Source organism: Schistocerca nitens, chromosome 7 (genome assembly GCF_023898315.1).
Source record: "Schistocerca nitens isolate TAMUIC-IGC-003100 chromosome 7, iqSchNite1.1, whole genome shotgun sequence".
Lineage (NCBI taxonomy): Eukaryota > Metazoa > Arthropoda > Insecta > Orthoptera > Acrididae > Schistocerca > Schistocerca nitens.
The window spans coordinates 235,893,153-235,912,382 of record NC_064620.1 but is presented as its reverse complement, the minus strand read 5'-3'; positions in this window follow the sequence as shown (position 1 = coordinate 235,912,382).

Below are 19,230 nucleotides of genomic sequence, written 5' to 3'. Positions count from 1 at the left end.
AAACCCAACAACACCAAAAAATTATTAATGTAGAGTAATGAACGTTTGGGGAGTAGATTTGTCTAGGTAACATATTTAAGTAGTTAACACTGCAAGATTACAGATTAATGTAAGCGTGAGATAAGCCATTGCAAACTTGAAATGCTGGTACATTAATAACCGGTGTCCACTCCAAGTAGCTGAGTGGTCATCGCGACATAGTGTAAATCCTATGGGCCCGGGTTCGATTCCCGGCTGGGTCGGAGGTTTTCTCCGCTCAGGGTCCGGGTGTTGTCCTAATCATAATCATTTCATCCCCATCGACGCGCAAGTCGCCGAAGTGGCGTCAAATCGAAAGACTTGCACCAGGCGAGCGGTCTACCCGACGGGAGGCCCTAGTCACACGACATTAACATTTTTTTTAACAACCGCTGTGACCGCCAGAATGTTGAATTCGAGCATGAAAACGTGCATGCATTGTGTTATTCAGATGCTGAGTGTCAGTTTATGGGATGCAGTCCCATGCCTGCTGCACTTGTTCGGTCAGTACAGGGACGGTCAGTGCTGTTTGTGGATGACCCTGGATTTGTCGTCCGATGATGTCGTATTTATGTTCCATTGAGACAGGTCTGATGATAGAGCAAACCAAGGCAACATGTCGACCCTCTGTAGAGCATATCGGTTTACAACAGCGGTGTGTCGGCGAGCGTTATCCTGTTGGAAAACACCTCCTGGAATGCTCTTCATTAATGGCAGCACAACAAATCGGATCGCCAGATTTACTTACAAATTTTCAGTCAGGGTACAAGGCATGACCACGAGAAACCGCAATCCACACCGTAGCTCTAGGTGTAGGTCCAGTGTGTCTAGCACCAGACAGGCTGGTTGCAGCCCCTCAATTGGCCTCCTCCCAAACGGCCATCACTGGAATCGAGGCAGAACCAGCTTCCATCAGAAAACACGTCAGGCCTGCACCCTGCCCTCCCTGCATGACACCACTGAAGTAGAAAGTGGCGGTTGCTTTTACGTCAGTGGAATGCACAATCCAGGGGCCTGGCTGTCGCTAAAGTAATCGATTTGTAACGGTTCGTTGTGTCACTGTTGTGCCAACTGCTGCTCAGATTGCTGCTGCAGATGCAGTGCGATTCACCAGAACCATACTCCAAACACGATGATCTTCCCAGTTGTTATTGCCACATGGCCGTCCGCAACTCGGTCTTCTAGCCATTGCACATTCTCGTGACCACAGCTGACATCCATGATCTGCAGTGGCTACATTCTTGCAGAAACTTTCTGAAATATCGAACAATGGGAAACCAGCGTCTGGTAGTCCTGTTACACGACCTTATTCAAACTCAGTAAGGTGTTTATAATGGCGTTTCTCTCGCCTTAAAGACATTCTTGACTAACATCTAGTCACTACGTACAATCCAAAGGTTACTAATGCCATCGACCGTTGCAGCGTGCATTTAAAGCAAACTTGATTTGCATCCTTATAGTGGCGCTACTAGGTCCACTTTTATCTAATTGATGCGAATTTTGAATAGTTATCGTCTTTCAGACGTAGAAACACGTCTGACAACTTTCATTTATATCGCACAACTCCTTCTTTGTGTTGTGATAGTTTTCCGTCAGTGTACTTAAAAGTGAGTGGGTAAATATTCTGAACGTATGTGGAATCCTTTTAACGGCACAGAAGTAACTCTAACACAGATTATAACTTCTCCTTAACATTGTCACACATCGTAAAATATACCCTTGTACGCGATCTTTAACTTAAATCAGATTCTCACTTCGCCTTTTTAATGAAATTTTTTAACCAACAGTGGAGGGAGGAAACTTTATGCTGATAACAAGACTGATAATTCTCTCTGGACACCAACACGTAGATATTATTAAATACAATGAAAACTTTACCTTAAATTTTACTCTTTGCTTCCATAATGAAATATTTTGTAAAAACGGTGGAGGGACTAAGGTAATTAGGATACTGAACATATGTCATAACTGTCTCTGCATACCAACACGCAGATATTGCACGACACAGTGAGGTCTTTATACTACGATAATTACTCAGCTAGCGCTTGTAGCAAATATAACTTAATGAAGATTACCTTTAGCCAAATGAGCAGTCTCTCTATAAAATCTTATCAAGTCATCCTATATGATCAATTACCTGTCATGGTGTATCTCAAATGACAATTCCTCTGCATATATATTCTCAACCAGAGCACCTCACTCCACCATAGTACACTCTCTCTTGCCAACCACTGCTGCGGGCAACTGTAACTCGACTGCTACATCTTTTGCTTGACCGAACTCTACTCACTAATACAACGTCTGGTAGCCAAGTAATGTGTCATTCAGTATTCAGACATGCAAAGTTACTCGTAGTGGCAAACATTCTGAGTAACTGTGATTTCTCATAATATTTAAATAAAACTTTTTACCACTTCTCACAATATAGTTATTTTGTTGGTGCGCTTGCTTCTCCTAGAATCTCTTCATCGTCTCATGTGGTTTTTCTTACTTTCTTTTATAGTACATGTACCACTTGATTTAGCTTTAAACTCATCCTGCCGGCCGCGGTGGTCTAGCGGTTCTGGGCGCACAGTCCGGAACCGCGCGACTGCTACAGTCGCAGGTTCGAATCCTGCCTCGGGCATGGATGTGTGTGATGTCCTTAGGTTAGTTAGGTTTAAGTAGTTCTAAGTTCTAGGGGACTGATGACCACAGATGTTAAGTCCCATAGTGCTCTGAGCCATTTGAACCATTTTAAACTCATGCTAGTCAATTGCAGTTGTAAATGTATTTCTTCTTTGTGGTATTTTGTTTCTAATGCCTGTTTCCTGACGACCTTTTTCAGTTTCAAGTATCCAGTTGTTCCCAATTGTCACTGAGATATCAAGGTAGAAGCTCCTTTTAGTCAGTCTCTTACCTTTTATTCAGACAATGTCGTCATAAAATTTCAACCTTCTTTTCCTGAAAGTGTCCGAGATTTTATGCAGATTTGTACATAACTCGTTAGACTTCCGTCTCATCCAGATTCACTCAACTTAAACCGGACCAGAAATTACCCTTAATATGATGTATGTCTTTATTCATGATTTGCCTTCAATGATTACAGTCTCTGATACATATAACGCTTATGGTTTGATTACTTGATGTAATATTTGACGTTTAAATCTACATGTACATGGCTGCTCTGTAGTTCACAATTAAGTGCCTGGCAGAGTGTTCATCCAACCTACTTTCACGCTATATCTTTACCGTTCCACTCTTGAATAGCGCCCGGGAAAACCGAATACTTAAATATTTCCTTTCGGGCTCTAATTTGTCTTATATTGTTACGCTCATCATTTCTCCCTAAGTAGGCACACATTCGGTGGCGAAAGTTGGTGACTGAAGGTTTGTGAAAATATCTCGCTTAAACTTTGTAGGCGCGAAGCCATTGAAACGGCCGCAGCAGCAGCGCGAAGATCTCACTATGTGTAACTGAATATTTCTGAAACAAAACCGTTGTTCTAGCGCATAAAAAACATCTACGTTTCACTAAAAAGTCAAAGTTCATCCCTTGTCGCTAATTAATGAATTTGCGAAAATGTGTAGGGCTTCATTTCATGGTCCTCCGGCAATAGTTCGTCTGGGTGGAAAGAGATTATTAATACAGTATGTTTAACAAGTCAAAAGTTTCCCGCAACATAACCGCCCAAGGTGTTTGCATGATGTAGTAGTCAAAGGTTTACGACCCGTATTCTGATGTTAAAGTATCAAGTTCCTTCCTTTAGTTATGTGCCTCTAAATCCGATCAAAATTGCGAAAAGTGCCGGCGGAGAGGGAATTTGCGTACGAACTTACCCCTCTGTTATGTTCACTGGGATTTATGTCGGGCGATGTTGGTGACAAAATCGTTCGCTCGAACTATCCAGAATGTTCTTCAAACCAAACGCGAACAAATGTGGCCCAGAGACATGGCACAAGGCCATCCTTAAAATTTCCATCATCGTTTGGGAACACGAAGTCCTCGAATAACTGCAATGTTCTCCAGGTAGCCGGATATAACCATTTCTTGTCGTTGATCGGTTCAGTTGGATCAGAGGACCCATTCAGTTCCAATGGAACAGCTCTGATCATTATGGAGCCAACCTCGTTGACAGTTTGGGTCCGTGGCTTCCAAGGGGCTGCGCCTAATTCTAAACCTATCATAGCTTCTTACCGACTGAAATCTGGATTCATCTGACCAGGCCACTAGGGTCCAACGGATGTGGTCAAGAGTCCAGGAGAGGCGTTGCAGGTGATGTGCTGTTAGCAAGGGCACTGGCATCTGTCGTCTGCTGACACAGCCCATTAACGCTAAATTTCGCCGCACTGTCCTAATGGATACGCTCGTCGTACGTCCCACATCGATTTCTGCTGTTATTTCACACAGTGTTGCTTGTCTGTCAGCACTGAAAGCTCTACACAAACAGTACTGCTCTCAGCCGTTAAGTGAAGGCCGTCGGCCACTGCGTTGCCCGTGGTGAGAAGTAACGTTTGAAATGAGCTATTCTCGGCACACTCTTGATACTGTGGATCATTAGGTATTGAATTCCCTAACGATTTCCGAAGTGGAATGTCCCAAGCGTCTAGATCGAACTTCCACTCCGCGTTCAAAGTCTGTTAATTCCCCTGATGGGGCCATAATCACACCAGGAACTTTTTCAAAAACGACAGCTCCCCCAGTACACTGCCCTTTTATAACTTGTTTACACAATACTATCACCATCTGCATATGTGTATATCGCTTCCCATTACTTTTGTCACCTCAGTGTAAATGTACGACGTTGTGTGCTGTATGGTATTTCAGTTCCTGTTAATGATTTATGTATGTCTTTCAGATGCACTCGGTATATCATAATTAACAGCGAAAGCAGACACGACTGAAATTATGCCACTGTAGAAGCCAAAACGTTGACTGTCTGGGCAATTGATGCATCCGCTGACCAAAAAATGAGTCCAGTAGCCATGTTCCTTTCACTGATTCATTGAACTCGTCTCGAGAGGATATGGTTTCAGTAAACTGCTATGTAAAATTCTCCATACTCTAATGCAACTTAGCAGAAGCATCTGAGCAGCTGTTCTCCTTGTCGAAGTTCCTAGTGGGAGGTGAGCTGCTTCTAAAACAATTTCGGAAGCTTCGGGTGTAGTGCATGTAGGTCTTCCTGCTCCACTACCATTTGCGAAGTCGCCTAGCGTCGGAGACGCTGATAGATCCTTCGAAATGCGCAACTTCCAGGGTATCTTTTCTCAGTTGTCTTTGTCGGTAGAGGCGTGCACCTTTCGAAGCCCTGCCATAAGCACTACCACACACGGTCTACCCAAAAAATTTCCAGACTGATTTTATTCCTGCTATGTAAGTGACGTCATCGCAGTAACTACTGTGGCAGCTTGAAATAAGAATTGTAAACAACAGTGGTGCATTCGGGCAGTCAGTTGCGAGCAAGCAGTGTTAAACATTACATGTGCGGTAGAGATGGGAAAAACTGACCGGTTAAAACCAATACCGGTATTTTAGTTCTGAATACCCGTCATTCTTCGGTATTTGTTTGGTATCAGTTATTACAGCCGTTTTTATATTATTTTATTAGTAACCGAATAAAAAACTAAAATATGAAGTATCCACAGAAACAGTGCTAAAATTCTTCGGTTTTAAATAAACTTTTTTATATAAAGGAACAATTTTCGTTCTTAGTCCGCCTGCTTACCTGGGTGGTAACGTGCTCGCCTGCCATGCAAGCGGGCCCGGATTTGATTCCCGAATGGGTTGAAGATTTTCTCTGCTCAGGGGCTGGCTGTTTTGGTGTCCTCATCATCATTTCATCCTTATCACCGGCGTGCACGTTGCCGAATGTGGCGTCGAATGAAATGCACTTGGCGGCCGAACTTCCACGGAAAGGGCCTCCCGGAGAACCATGCCATACTCTCATTTTCATTATTCCTTTGTTCTTAAAATTTGCATTGGTTTGAAATATTGCGTCATTGTAGAAAAGGGAGAAAGCGATCAGTGCTATTTTAATAACAATGCCTACAGAAACGACCAATATGCACGTGGCATAAGAACTGGTACAGCACTTCCGAGGCAACAACGTCCCTGTTGGCGTGTACGTGCAGTGTGCAAGACTCGCCCCCATCTGATCTGTACGGCAGTTCCTCGCTGTCGTTGCTGGACATCCGTCGTATTGCAGGATAGCACCAATCTTAATCTGCAAATATTTTTACGAAGTGACTTACCAAAGAAATACAATGCTTCATTTGATTTTGAAGATTAGAGATTTGTCTGCCTTATCTCTTAAATAAAAAATTTAATAAATTAAAAAGTTAACAATTCATGCGTAGTATACAATAAAAGTATGAACTACCTGGTAACCGAGCGAGATGGCGCAGTGGTTAGACACTGGACTCGCATTCGGGAGGACGACGGTTCAATCCCGCGTCCGGCCATCCTGATTTAGGTTTTCCGTGATTTCCCTAAATCGCTCCAGGCAAACGCCGGCATGGTTCCTTTCAAAGGGCACGGCCGACTTCCTTCCCCGTCCTTCCCTAATCCGATGAGACCGATGACCTCGCTGTCTGGTCTCCTTCCCAACCCAGCCCAAATACCTGGTCTGCTGCCTGTGTATACATAACATGGATTTATCTGCTTGTAGTTCTTGAAAACGGATAAATTAACAAGAAAAGCTGAGTTTTTCAACCTCATTTTCCACCTTTTAGCACTGACTATTCACAATGGCGAAGTAGTGGCATAAGTTCCGATCACTACGGGATTTTTGAGTAGAGTTTCAAAAAATTGGGATCAGCAGGAGAATAGTTGTGATTTTTCCTAGTGTTCAATCACTTACCTTTTCTCGAGAAAATCAGCGAACGTTCGATGGAGTAACTTTTCCTTGTCTATGTAATTTAATAATTTCATTCTATCTATCTTGAAACCAAGACAGTCAAAATTTTTGAATCTTTATTTGGTTTCTACATTTATTACGGGAAACAATAGAGATAAAAAACCGAAAACCGGTTATTTCAGGAACCTGTTATTTTGAACGGTCTTAACGATCACGTTAAACTGGCGTGAAAAGAAACTGGTATCTCCTAAAACTGGTTGTACCAGCGATAACCACTATTCCTAATATGCGGCCATAGTGTGACGGTGTAACAAATCGCTATGGAGTAACGTATCTGATGAAATGTTCAAAACATTCTCTTGAAATATTCTGAAGGAGGGAACAATGTCTCCAAAGTTTGCACCCCTAAACCCTGGCTTCCGAATGTTAACAACGACTCACGGACGTCTGCCGCGACTTGATTCAAATATAAAACACGGACTATTGTTTCCTGGGAAATACCATGACAGCTGACAAGACTTGGTGTACTCAATACGTACATACCGTAGAATTAAACAGACCTGACATTCACGTAAATGCTTAACGCTCTGACGACATAACCGACATTCAAGCCAATGTGATGATCGAGTTGCACCAAGATCCTAAAGGAGGACTTCCTGACAGTTTCACGTGGTTGTACGAACATTCCGTGTGTAGGGCTTATATGGGGGAGGAGACGGTGTAGAACATATGGAAGCATTAATATCACCGTCTTAACTTTTCTCAAGTTTTTGTTAATCCAGCCTCTAAAGTTTTTGAGCTGACAGACTACAAGAAATACACGAGCGCATACAATGAGGCGACAAAAGTCATGAGATAGCGGTAGTCACATATATAGATACATATATACACTCCTGGAAATTGAAATAAGAACACCGTGAATTCAATGTCCCAGGAAGGGGAAACTTTATTGACACATTCCTGGGGTCAGATACATCACATGATCACACTGACAGAACCACAGGCACATAGACACAGGCAACAGAGCATGCACAATGTCGGCACTAGTACAGTGTATATCCACCTTTCGCAGCAATGCAGGCTGCTATTCTCCCATGGAGACGATCGTAGAGATGCTGGATGTAGTCCTATGGAACGGCTTGCCATGCCATTTCCACCTGGTGCCTCAGTTGGACCAGCGTTCGTGCTGGACGTGCAGACCGCGTGAGACGACGCTTCATCCAGTCCCAAACATGCTCAATGGGGGACAGATCCGGAGATCTTGCTGGCCAGGGTAGTTGACTTACACCTTCTAGAGCACGTTGGGTGGCACGGGATACATGCGGACGTGCATTGTCCTGTTGGAACAGCAAGTTCCCTTGCCGGTCTAGGAATGGTAGAACGATGGGTTCGATGACGGTTTGGATGTACCGTGCACTATTCAGTGTCCCCTCGACGATCACCAGTGGTCTACGGCCAGTGTAGGAGATCGCTCCCCACACCATGATGCCGGGTGTTGGCCCTGTGTGCCTCGGTCGTATGCAGTCCTGATTGTGGCGCTCACCTGCACGGCGCCAGACACGCATACGACCATCACTGGCACCAAGGCAGAAGCGACTCTCATGGCTGAAGACGACACGTCTCCATTCGTCCCTCCATTGACGCCTGTCGCGACACCACTGGAGGCGGGCTGCACGATGTTGGGGCGTGAGCGGAAGACGGCCTAACGGTGTGCGGGACCGTAGCCCAGCTTCATGGAGACGGTTGCGAATGGTCCTCGCCGATACCCCAGGAGCAACAGTGTCCCTAATTTGCTGGGAAGTGGCGGTGCGGTCCCCTACGGCACTGCGTAGGATCCTACGGTCTTGGCGTGCATCCGTGCGTCGCTGCGGTCCGGTCCCAGGTCGACGGGCACGTGCACCTTCCGCCGACCACTGGCGACAACATCGATGTACTGTGGAGACCTCACGCCCCACGTGTTGAGCAATTCGGCGGTACGTCCACCCGGCCTCCCGCATGCCCACTATACGCCCTCGCTCAAAGTCCGTCAACTGCACATACGGTTCACGTCCACGCTGTCGCGGCATGCTACCAGTGTTAAAGACTGCGATGGAGCTCCGTATGCCACGGCAAACTGGCTGACACTGACGGCGGCGGTGCACAAATGCTGCGCAGCTAGCGCCATTCGACGGCCAACACCGCGGTTCCTGGTGTGTCCGCTGTGCCGTGCGTGTGATCATTGCTTGTACAGCCCTCTCGCAGTGTCCGGAGCAAGTATGGTGGGTCTGACACACCGGTGTCAATGTGTTCTTTTTTCCATTTCCAGGAGTGTAGATGCAAAAGGTCAGTGCATAGGCGGAGCTGTCATTTGTACTGAGGTGATCCGTGTGAAAATGTGTCCGGCATGACCGTGGCCGCATAACGGGAATTAACAGACACTGAACTGGGAATGGTAGACGGAGGTATAGCCATGGGACATTCCACTACGGGAATATTTAGAGAATTTAGTATTACGAGATCCACAGAGTCAAGAATGTGCCGAGAAAACTACTTTTCAGGCATTACCCCTCACCACAGACAGTGTAGTGGCAGACGGCCTTCACGTAACGACTAAAAGCAGCGGTGTCTCCGTAGGGTTGTCAGTGCTAACAGACAAGAAACACGGCATGAAATAACTGCAGAAATCAATGTTGGACGTACGATGAAGGTATCCGTTACGACAGTGTGGGAAAATATGGTGTTAAAGGGCCATGGGAGCAGACGAGCGATACGAGTGCTTTTGCTATCAGCACGGTATCCCCTACTGCTAGTTTCCTGAGCTCACGATCATATCGGTTGTAGCCTAGACGACTGGAAAACAGTGGTCTGGTCCGATGAATGCAGATTTCAGTTCGTAGGAGTTGATGGTACGTTTCGAATGCGGCGCAGACCCCTCGAAGCCATGGACCTAAGTTGCAAACACGGCACTGTGCAAGCTGGGGATGGGTCCATAATGATGTGGCCTGTGTTTACGTAGAATGGACTGGGTAATCTGGTCCAACCGAGCCAATCAGTGACCGGGTATCTGGAGGCCATTTGCAGCTAGTCGTGGACGTTGTGTTCCCAAACAACGATGGAATTTTTATGGGTGATAGTGCGCCATGTTACTGGATCACAAATCTTCACGATCGGTTTGAATAACTTTATGGACAGTTCGAGCCAATGATTGACCACACAGATCATCCCATGTGCATCATAGCGAACATTTATGGGATATATCTCTGAGGTTAGTCGTGTATCGACAACACTTTCACAATTATGGACGGCTCTGTGCGGCTGGTCGCGGCGTAGGTTCGAGTCCTCTTTCGGGCATGGGTGTGTGTGTTTGACCTTGGGATAACTTAGGTTAAGTAGTGTGTAAGCTTAGGGACTGATGACCTTAGCCGTTAAGTCCCGTAAGATTTCACACACATTTGAACCTATTATGGACGGCTATAGAGGCAGCGTTCAAAATGGTTCAAATGGCTCTGAGCACTATGCGACTTAACTTCTGAGGTCATCAGTCGCCTAGAACTTAGAACTACTTAAACCTAACTAACCTAAGGACATCACACACATCCATGCCCGAGGCAGGATTCGAACCTGCGACCGTGGCGGTCACGCGGTTCCAGACTGTAGCGCCTAGAACCGCACGGCCGGTCGCGGTGGTCTAGCGGTTCTAGGCGCTCAGTCCGGAACCGCGCGACTGCTACGGTCGCAGGTTCGAATCCAGCCTCGGGCATGGATATGTGTGTTGTCCTTAGGTTAGTGAGGTTTAAGTAGTTCTAAGTTCTAGGGGACTGAGTACCACAGATGTTAAGTCCCATAGTGCTCAGAGCCATTTTAGAACCGCACGGCCACTCCGGCCGGCGATGCGGCGTGGCTCATTGCTTCTGCAGGGAACTTCAAAGACTTGATGAGTACATGATACTTCGAACTGCTGAAGCACATCGAGAAAAAGGAGGTACGACGTGAAGTGAAGAGCTATCCCATGACCTTTGTCTCATGAGTGTACTGTTCGTTACCGTAACGCTCATAAAAGCGACATTACTGTTGAGGCTATTCTTTGTATCCACCCCGTGCGTCCTTGCGCGTATGGTTTTGTAGCAACGAATAAAGCGGATTGACGTTTGTAACGAATGAACTCAATGCAGCCGGGGGCTGTGGCCGTGCGGTTCTAGGCGCTTCAGTCCGGAACAGCGCTGCTGCTACGGTCGCAGGTGCGAATCCTGCCTCGGGTATGGATGTGTATGATGTCCGTAGGTTAGTTAGGTTTAAGTAGTTCTGTTTCTAGGGGACTGATGACCTCAGATGTTATGTCCCATAGTGCTTAGAGCCATTTGAACCATTTTTTGGACTCTGTGGTGGCTGCTAACCACACATTAGTTTGTGTGTCCAGCTTTACTGAGACATTTTTAGTTCTGCTATTGTACGCGTTCACCTACGTCTATCTTTGCTATTAATTATGTTATATCGTGTACACACGCTGTAGAAAACGACACACTATGACATATAAACCAGGCTCTCGCAGTCGCTATTTGCGATATTTCTTAGTTTGTATTATTAGCAATAGGCTGTACTCCGAGACATAAGTTTGTACCCAACGTTTCACCCTCGAGGTACAGGTTATTAACGACACAGGAAACAGTTAAATCTCAGAGAACCTCAGAAAGTAAAACTGTTTATCCGTATTCACGCAACGGTCGGTTTGTGACGCCATCAGATTGCTGGCCTAACATCGGGGAGTCGCGCTGACGTATGCTATGGCGTTTGTAGTGGAGATTTGGGAAATGCGCACTACTGCAATCAAAAATAGTCGAACTAACTCAGGCTATACTGAGGGAATTAGCCGAGGAAAGAGACATAAAATGTTTCAGCATTTCGGCAGTAAAATAACATGTCATGTCCAAAGTAGAGATGATATAAAATGTAAACAGGCAATGGCAAGAAAAGACTATCTGAAGAATAGATATTTATGAAGTCCTAAAATAATGTAGGAGCAAGGACGAGCAACTATGATTATTAAACATTATTTTTTCAGTTTTCGTCAGAGTTACGTACAAAAACATTTTATATTTCAGAGAATTAGATAATGCTGATTACTGTAATTAACATTAGACAGAGGTCGCAAGGCTGGACAAGTAGTTGAACATAGCCTTTCCAGTCAATGATTGGTTCAGTATGACCACAAGACCCAGCCCATTTCATGCAAGCAGAATACTTGGGGCCTTCTCTAGCTTGCACAGTGGCCTGTTGACAAATTGTGTCCACGGCTTTGTGAGGTCTGAACCACACTCGAAACCTACCGTCATCTCTTATCATATGAACAGGTCACTGTTTTCCAGTCTTCTAGTGTCCAATCGATACGGCCACGAGCCGAGAAGAGACGCTGCAGGCCACTTCGTGCTGGTAACAAAGGCACTCACGTCGGTCGTCTGCTGCCATAGCCCATTAACGTCACATTTCGCCACGCGATCCTAACGAATACGTTCGTCATAGATCCCAAATTGATTTCTGCTGTTATTTCACGCAGTGTTGCTTGTCTGTTATCACTGAAAACTGTACGAAAATGCCACTGCTTTCGGTTGTTAAGTGAAGGCCATCGAGAACTGCGTTGTCTGTGGTGACATCAACGCCTAAAATATGGTATTCTCGGCAGACTCTTGACACTGTGGATCTCGAAATATTAAATCCTCTAGCGATTTTCAAAGTGGAATGTCCTGTGCGTCTAACTACAACTACCATTCCACATTCAGAGCCTGTTAATCCCCTTTTGATACGAATCACCTGAGCGCAAATGACATGTGTGTTAATGCTTTGCCCTTTTACACCTTGTGTACGCGATACAACCACTATCTGTATATGTGCACTTCGCTATCCCACGACTTTTGTCACCTCACTGTACATACCTACTTAGTGAATGCTGACATGTTTCTACCAACGTACACAGGTACAATAGCCGTAACTGGCATTTTTGTATTTATGGACCAATAATGGTTATTCACAACCTAGTAACTTCACGAAAACAGGCATTGAATGCTCCCTCTAGAAGTACGTGGCGTAATGAAGGTCCATGTTGTGACCCTGTCTAAATAAACCGGTTAGAGGCCGCTAGTGGCTACGTGTAGCGATCTCTGCCGAGTGGCTCTTCATCCATATGGTTTACAATTGATGCCATGAACTACTAAAGAATTTTTATGGAATTGAGTTAATGATTTTATATGTACAATTAAATCACGTCAGTCACGCTGGAAAACAGCTCAACTTGTAATATTTCTGCTTTACAGCCATCGTATTCATATTCAAGAAGCTCTTCTTGGCGCAATTCAGAAGACAGCAGTGGCAAGATGACGTAATGTTGTGTGAGGCAGCGATGACAGATGGTTTGTTCGGTACGGGTAACGTGAGAAAGACCGCCTAAATTGTGGTCCTTCTCCGCGATTGGCTACTGTGTTCGGAAGTTACGCGTGGAAATGATAATATACTGTTATTAACATTAGAAAAACTAAACAGCGTATTCCTTTGCATTTTATATTAAAGCATCCCTCAGTAGCATGCTATCATTCCATTATTTAGGTGGCTACAATTGGGGGTGGAGAGAGTAACAACTGATGTGTGTGAGAGAAAAGCTGAACATTCAGAAAGTCATAACTTCGTACTATTAGAATTTTGTCCCAAAGTTTCGCGCTTGATCGATTGAGGGGGCTTTTTTTCTCCTTAAAACAAGAGATCTAATTGGTGATGTTTCCTTGTAAAGTTGTTTTCATGCTTTTGAATTTCTATGGGCACTCTGCAAATCTTAACAGAGTAATGATTAGATTTCGATTAATCCACAATGTTGGATGTACTGTGTGCCATCGGGTTCCCCTAAATGGCAGGCAGCACCGCACAACAGCGACGCTATGAGGGAAACAAACCAACAGCCAAACAGGCGAAGACATCAGGTAAACACGCCGAACATTCCAGTCGATTAATAGGAACCTATCCTTGCAGAGGTCGCCGCGACATATCTGGCCACGGATTCCTACGCCGGGTTTATATTGGCTCCAGCTCACTATATAGGCCCGGCCGGTCGAAGGCCGCTGCTAATGGCAACCGCTATAGCAGAGCCTCCGAGAAGATATCACCGAAGCCGCTGTACTGCACCACCGATCGAAGTACCAGCCGACCGAGAGGAACCACATCTCCGGATAGATCGACGGACGTCTACATCTATTGTACAGCCAGCTATTGTATTGTAGAAGAAGTTACGTTCAATAAACTGTTGGAGAATACAACACTGGAGACACAAATTTCGTGGTGCGCTGCACGGTCCCAGTGTATCATCAGCTACTGCGATGTATCCGCGATGCCCAGATGAAAATTGCTCTGCTGAGCCAAAACATTATGACCATTGCCCATCGCGATGTTGGATGCCGTCTGGGGACGTTGCGGGCACGTGACGCGGCAACAAAAGTATGTAAGCGGAGCAGACACGGACGGATGATCACCCTAGCGAAGATAGGGGCACCAAATGGGAAAATCTATTGATATAAACGACTCTGAAAAAGGGCTAGTTATTATTACGCAGAGGCTGTAACCGAACGTCTCGACAACGGAAAAGTCGGCCAAACGTTCACGTGCTACCTCCGTGGGCATCTACGGAAACAGGTAGAAGGACAGTGAAACTACCACTAGGCGCCAAATGTTTGGTCGTTCTTGCCTCTTCACAGAACGTCGGATTCGGAGGCTTGTCTGCTCTGTAAAGCAGGATGGATGGTCATATGTGGCACCTCTGCTGAAAGAGCACATTGCAGGTGCACGAATAAATGTTTAGGAGCATTCCTTTCATCGCACATTGTTGAACGTAAAGCTCCGCAGCAAACCAATGCTACGTGTTTAGTTGTTGACCCAATGATGTCGGGAGTTACGATTTCAATAGGCACAGGACCATCGAGATTCGACTGTCGATCAATAGGAAACATGTCGGCTCTTCGGGTGAATCTCATTTTTGCTACACCAGGTCGACGGTCGTCTCCACAAACACCGTCATCGAGGTGCACGGCGGCTCGAAGAGTGTAGCGCGCCACGGACGCAAGCTGATGGGAGCGGTATTTTGCTATAGGAGACACTTTCCTGCGCTTACACGGGACCTGTGGTAGTAATCGAAGACACGCTGACGACTGCGAACCACCTGCATCCCTTCAAGCCGTCTTCCCTGACGGCGACATTATCTTTCAGCATTGTAATTGTCCAAGTATCGGAGCCAGAACTGTGCTACAGTGCTTTGAGGAGCATAATAGTGAATGCACTTCACGTCTTGGAGACCAAATTCACCCGACGTCAATCCTATGGAACCTCTCTGGGTCGATATCGGGCGCAATCACCGAGTACGGAAGTCAGCGCCCTGTTACTTACGCGAATTACATAGCCTGTTCGTAGACATTTAATACCACATACCTCTACAAACGTGCCGACAAACTGACGGATCCCTGATACGCAGAATCAGTGATATATTTCGTTCCAAACACGGACAAACAAGCTATTAAGCATGTGGTCATAAAGTTTTCCCTCTTCACTGTAGAAGTTCGTTTGAACACTCAACCACATGTGCAACCGATTTTATATACTCCGACATTAAGGTTTTATCGAGACCTAATCATTACCATGCTAGGATGAACAAAGGGGCTATGGAAATTCAGTATCGCAAAAACAACTGAAATTAATCAAGTTGTAGGCCTTGTGTTGAATATTGAACCGGGGATCTAAAAACGATGGAGAGGCTTCGTCCCGCCGTAGCCCTCAGTGGTTCAAAAAATGGTTCAAATGGCTGTGAGCACTATGGGACTTAACTGCTGAGGTCATCAGTCCCCTACAACTTAGAACTACGTAAACCCAACTAACCTAAGGACATTACACACATGCATGCCCGAGGCAGGATTCGAACCTGTGACCGTGGCGGTCGCGCGGTTCCAGATTGTAGCGCCTAAAACCGCTCGGCCACACTGGCCGGCTCAGTGGTTCACAACCCCACAACAGGCAACAACAGTCCCCCACACCGAACCCATGGTTCTTGTGCCGTTCAGCCTGAAGTGGACCCCTCAGGGAACGCCTCATACCAAGCTAGTGTAACCCCAAATGTTTGCATGGTAGAGTAATTATGTTGTATGCCTCCGTGGAGACAGTGTGTGCGCAGCAATCGCCGACATAGTGTAACTGCAGCGGAATAAGGATAACCAGTCCGCATTCGCCGAGGCAGATGGAAAACCGCCTTAAAAACCATCCAGAGGCCGGCCGGCACACTGGACCCGACACTAATCCGCTGAGCGCATTCGTTCCGCGGACCGCCACGCCTTTCCGCTCGGGAATCAGTGCTTTAGACCGCGCGGCTAACCGGGCGCGCTAAGTTGAAGGCCTTAGTGCTAAACGAACAGCGCCAACTCGTCCTCTCTACATGCTCCACAGCCCAAGTCGACACTACACAGCAATCTTTAGTGTCATTTACAGGGGCTGTGTCTTAAGGCAATACTTGACCGTAATAACGTTTCAGTCAACATTGTTGCAATTTGGCTGTGGTACACTGCAATTTTCCACTACATCCGAGATAAACTGCCGGTAGTTGCCGACGTATTGGCGAGGAGTTACCGGTGATGTCGTATATCGGTTGAGAATATTCCGTCTAGCAGGGCAATATCTCTCTCTGACCTTGTTTGTAAACGCTTCCACCTCCCTCTAACCTTCATTTCCTATTTCTCTCACCGCCAGCGCTGCCGTCACGTATGTGAGTGAAAGCAGCATCGTTTCGCCTTTGTTCGAAAGGTCGCATGCGTGTATATAGACACGCCCGGATGTAAGGGGGGAAAGGGGGGCAAACGGGCGTATCTGCCCCGGACGGCAATTTCAGGTGTCGCCAAATTCATATTCTTGAAGGAAAAAACCTTGTTTCTCAAAACGCCTAGCATCCAGCGCACGTTGGCCTATCGATCATTCATATGATTTTGAAATCCATCCCTGTTGGATTTGAACATTTTTGAACACATTCAGTTGATTTTTGAACGAATTATAAGTTGATTTTTGAATGTGCAGATAGTGTACGTAATGTCTCACCCAGTGGAATGACAGTCGCATCAAGAAATAGAAAACTTCCCCGCAGACAAAAGTGAATGGGGGTTAATGGCAATCGCTGTTTTGATTAAATGGTTAACTGGTTAACTGGATGTGCGATTAATCAGAGTTGTTAAAATTGTTAGCGAAATCCATAGATTCAGACTAACAGAGTGCAAATAATCTACTAACAGGAATAACAGGTAAGGAAGATTATACAGTGTCTCCTCGGTGTATCCAGCAAAATGAAATTTTGACAAAATTTTTGTCAGATCGCTACTCTACTATAGACCTGTTGTACAGTCCCCGATTAGCAGCCGCTTAAGTTCTGTTCTCGGAATTGCACGGAAAACGCGTTGTACGAATGTGTAATAACGCCTCACCGAAGAATAAACGTGGGATGACTGAACCGTTGATTTTGGCGGGGTTAGAGAAGTTACCTGAGAACAGTTTTTGACAGTGGCAGGAATAGTTAAGGAATTAGTGATGACGAGATTGTTTGTTAGAACGAGGAAGGAAGAGGAACTGGGACAGCACACAAATTATGTGGAAGAATATGACGATTCCAAATTTATAAAAAAATTTCGTACTACTACTACTACTACCACTACTTTACGATCTCATACTTGAGAAACCGGAGCGCATGAAAGATATGCCAAACTAACACAAAACTTTTTTGTTTGTGATACGGGTAATAGGAATTTGATATTTGTACTTCGTCAGCGATATTCTGTCGTGTTATTTATGTAAACGAGATAGTTAAAAACGACCAAGTGTGCGCAAACAGTTTCGCTTATTTGGCGTGTGTTACAACTGTTGCAATATTTGAAAGGCCTATTCGATTTATCTAGCAGATAGTGACAAAATAGACGTAATCAAATAGAAACCGCAACAGTCTTGTGTACTATTCGTATTAACAGCTTTTTCAGAAGTATACAACGGCATTTTCATTTTTCATGTACCAAACGTTTGACGAACTTTCATGAGGTAACAGATTCTTTGGCAGGAAGGTAAGCACGAGGGAGTAAAGCTGTAAAAAGTTAGAGAGAAAAAAATTCTGGGATCTAAGGATTGAAGAAATGTGTACTGCCTTGCTTGTCTCTTGCCCTTACTGGTTTTATGTTTTCTATATTTAATTTTACGTTGCGCAAAAGAGAAAGTTATTAGCTAACAGAAAATTAAGACTGCAAGTTTTCTGAAGAGTTATTATTCTCCGGGTCACACACAATCCAACCCAGTATTAATTGTCTGTGTTTTTTAAAGAGAGGTAGAATGTCAAACCAGCCGACTGGGAGCTGGAGAGGCATCGCAGGACATTTCAATTTCCACTATCCCGAATACAGGTTTGATGCCTCCCATTCCAAAGTATACACTTCACATCCCACAGAGCGAAATACAGCGACGGGCGACAGACGAATGCTGTGTGAAGAGGCGTGGCACTGCACTTTGGCACACTTAAGATCAAATAACATGTCTTACATATCCTCGAACATATATATTTTGTATATCAACCTCTTCAGAAAGAGGCGGGGAGGGGGGGGGGGGCAACGCTATCAAGAAATCTCGTAGATCCGAGGCTGCATAAAGGCAACTTTTTTGGTAGGTTCTCGTTGTTGTGCTCTGTTGTGTACAACACTAGAGAACTGGAGTAACGAGAAAACAGTAATTTTATAAATGCGATTCATCCACGATACGTCGACACTAACGTATACTAAGATTGCTATCTGAAAACAACCAGTCTGAAAGCTGCTGCAGGCCAGTGTGGCCAAGCGGTTCTAGGCGCTTCAGTCTGGAGCCGCGCGACTGCTACGGTCGCAGGTTCGAATCCTAGCTCGGGCATGGATGTGTGTGATGTCCTTAGGTTCGTTAGGTTTAAGTAGTTCTACTTTCTAGGGGACGGACGACCTCAGATGTTAAGCCCCATAGTGCTCAGAGCCATTTTAACCATTTTGAAAGCTGCTGCCTATGAACTCAGAATCACACTTCACTAAGCAACAAAAGAAATTTCGAAGTCTTCGAACCTATCCCAAATGCGAGGCAAAAATGTTGTATAGGAACAATGGATACCATGAGTGTCATACTATCTCACGACGTGCCTGACGTAGAAAAAAAAGTTCAGATGTGTGTGAAATCTTATGGGACTTATCTGCTAAGGTCATCAGTCCCTAAGCTTACACACTACTTAACCTAAATTATCCTAAGGACAAACACATACACCCATGCCCGAGGGACGGCTCGAACCTCCGCCGGGACAAGCGGCACAGTTCATGGCTGCAGCGCCTAAGACCGCTCGGAT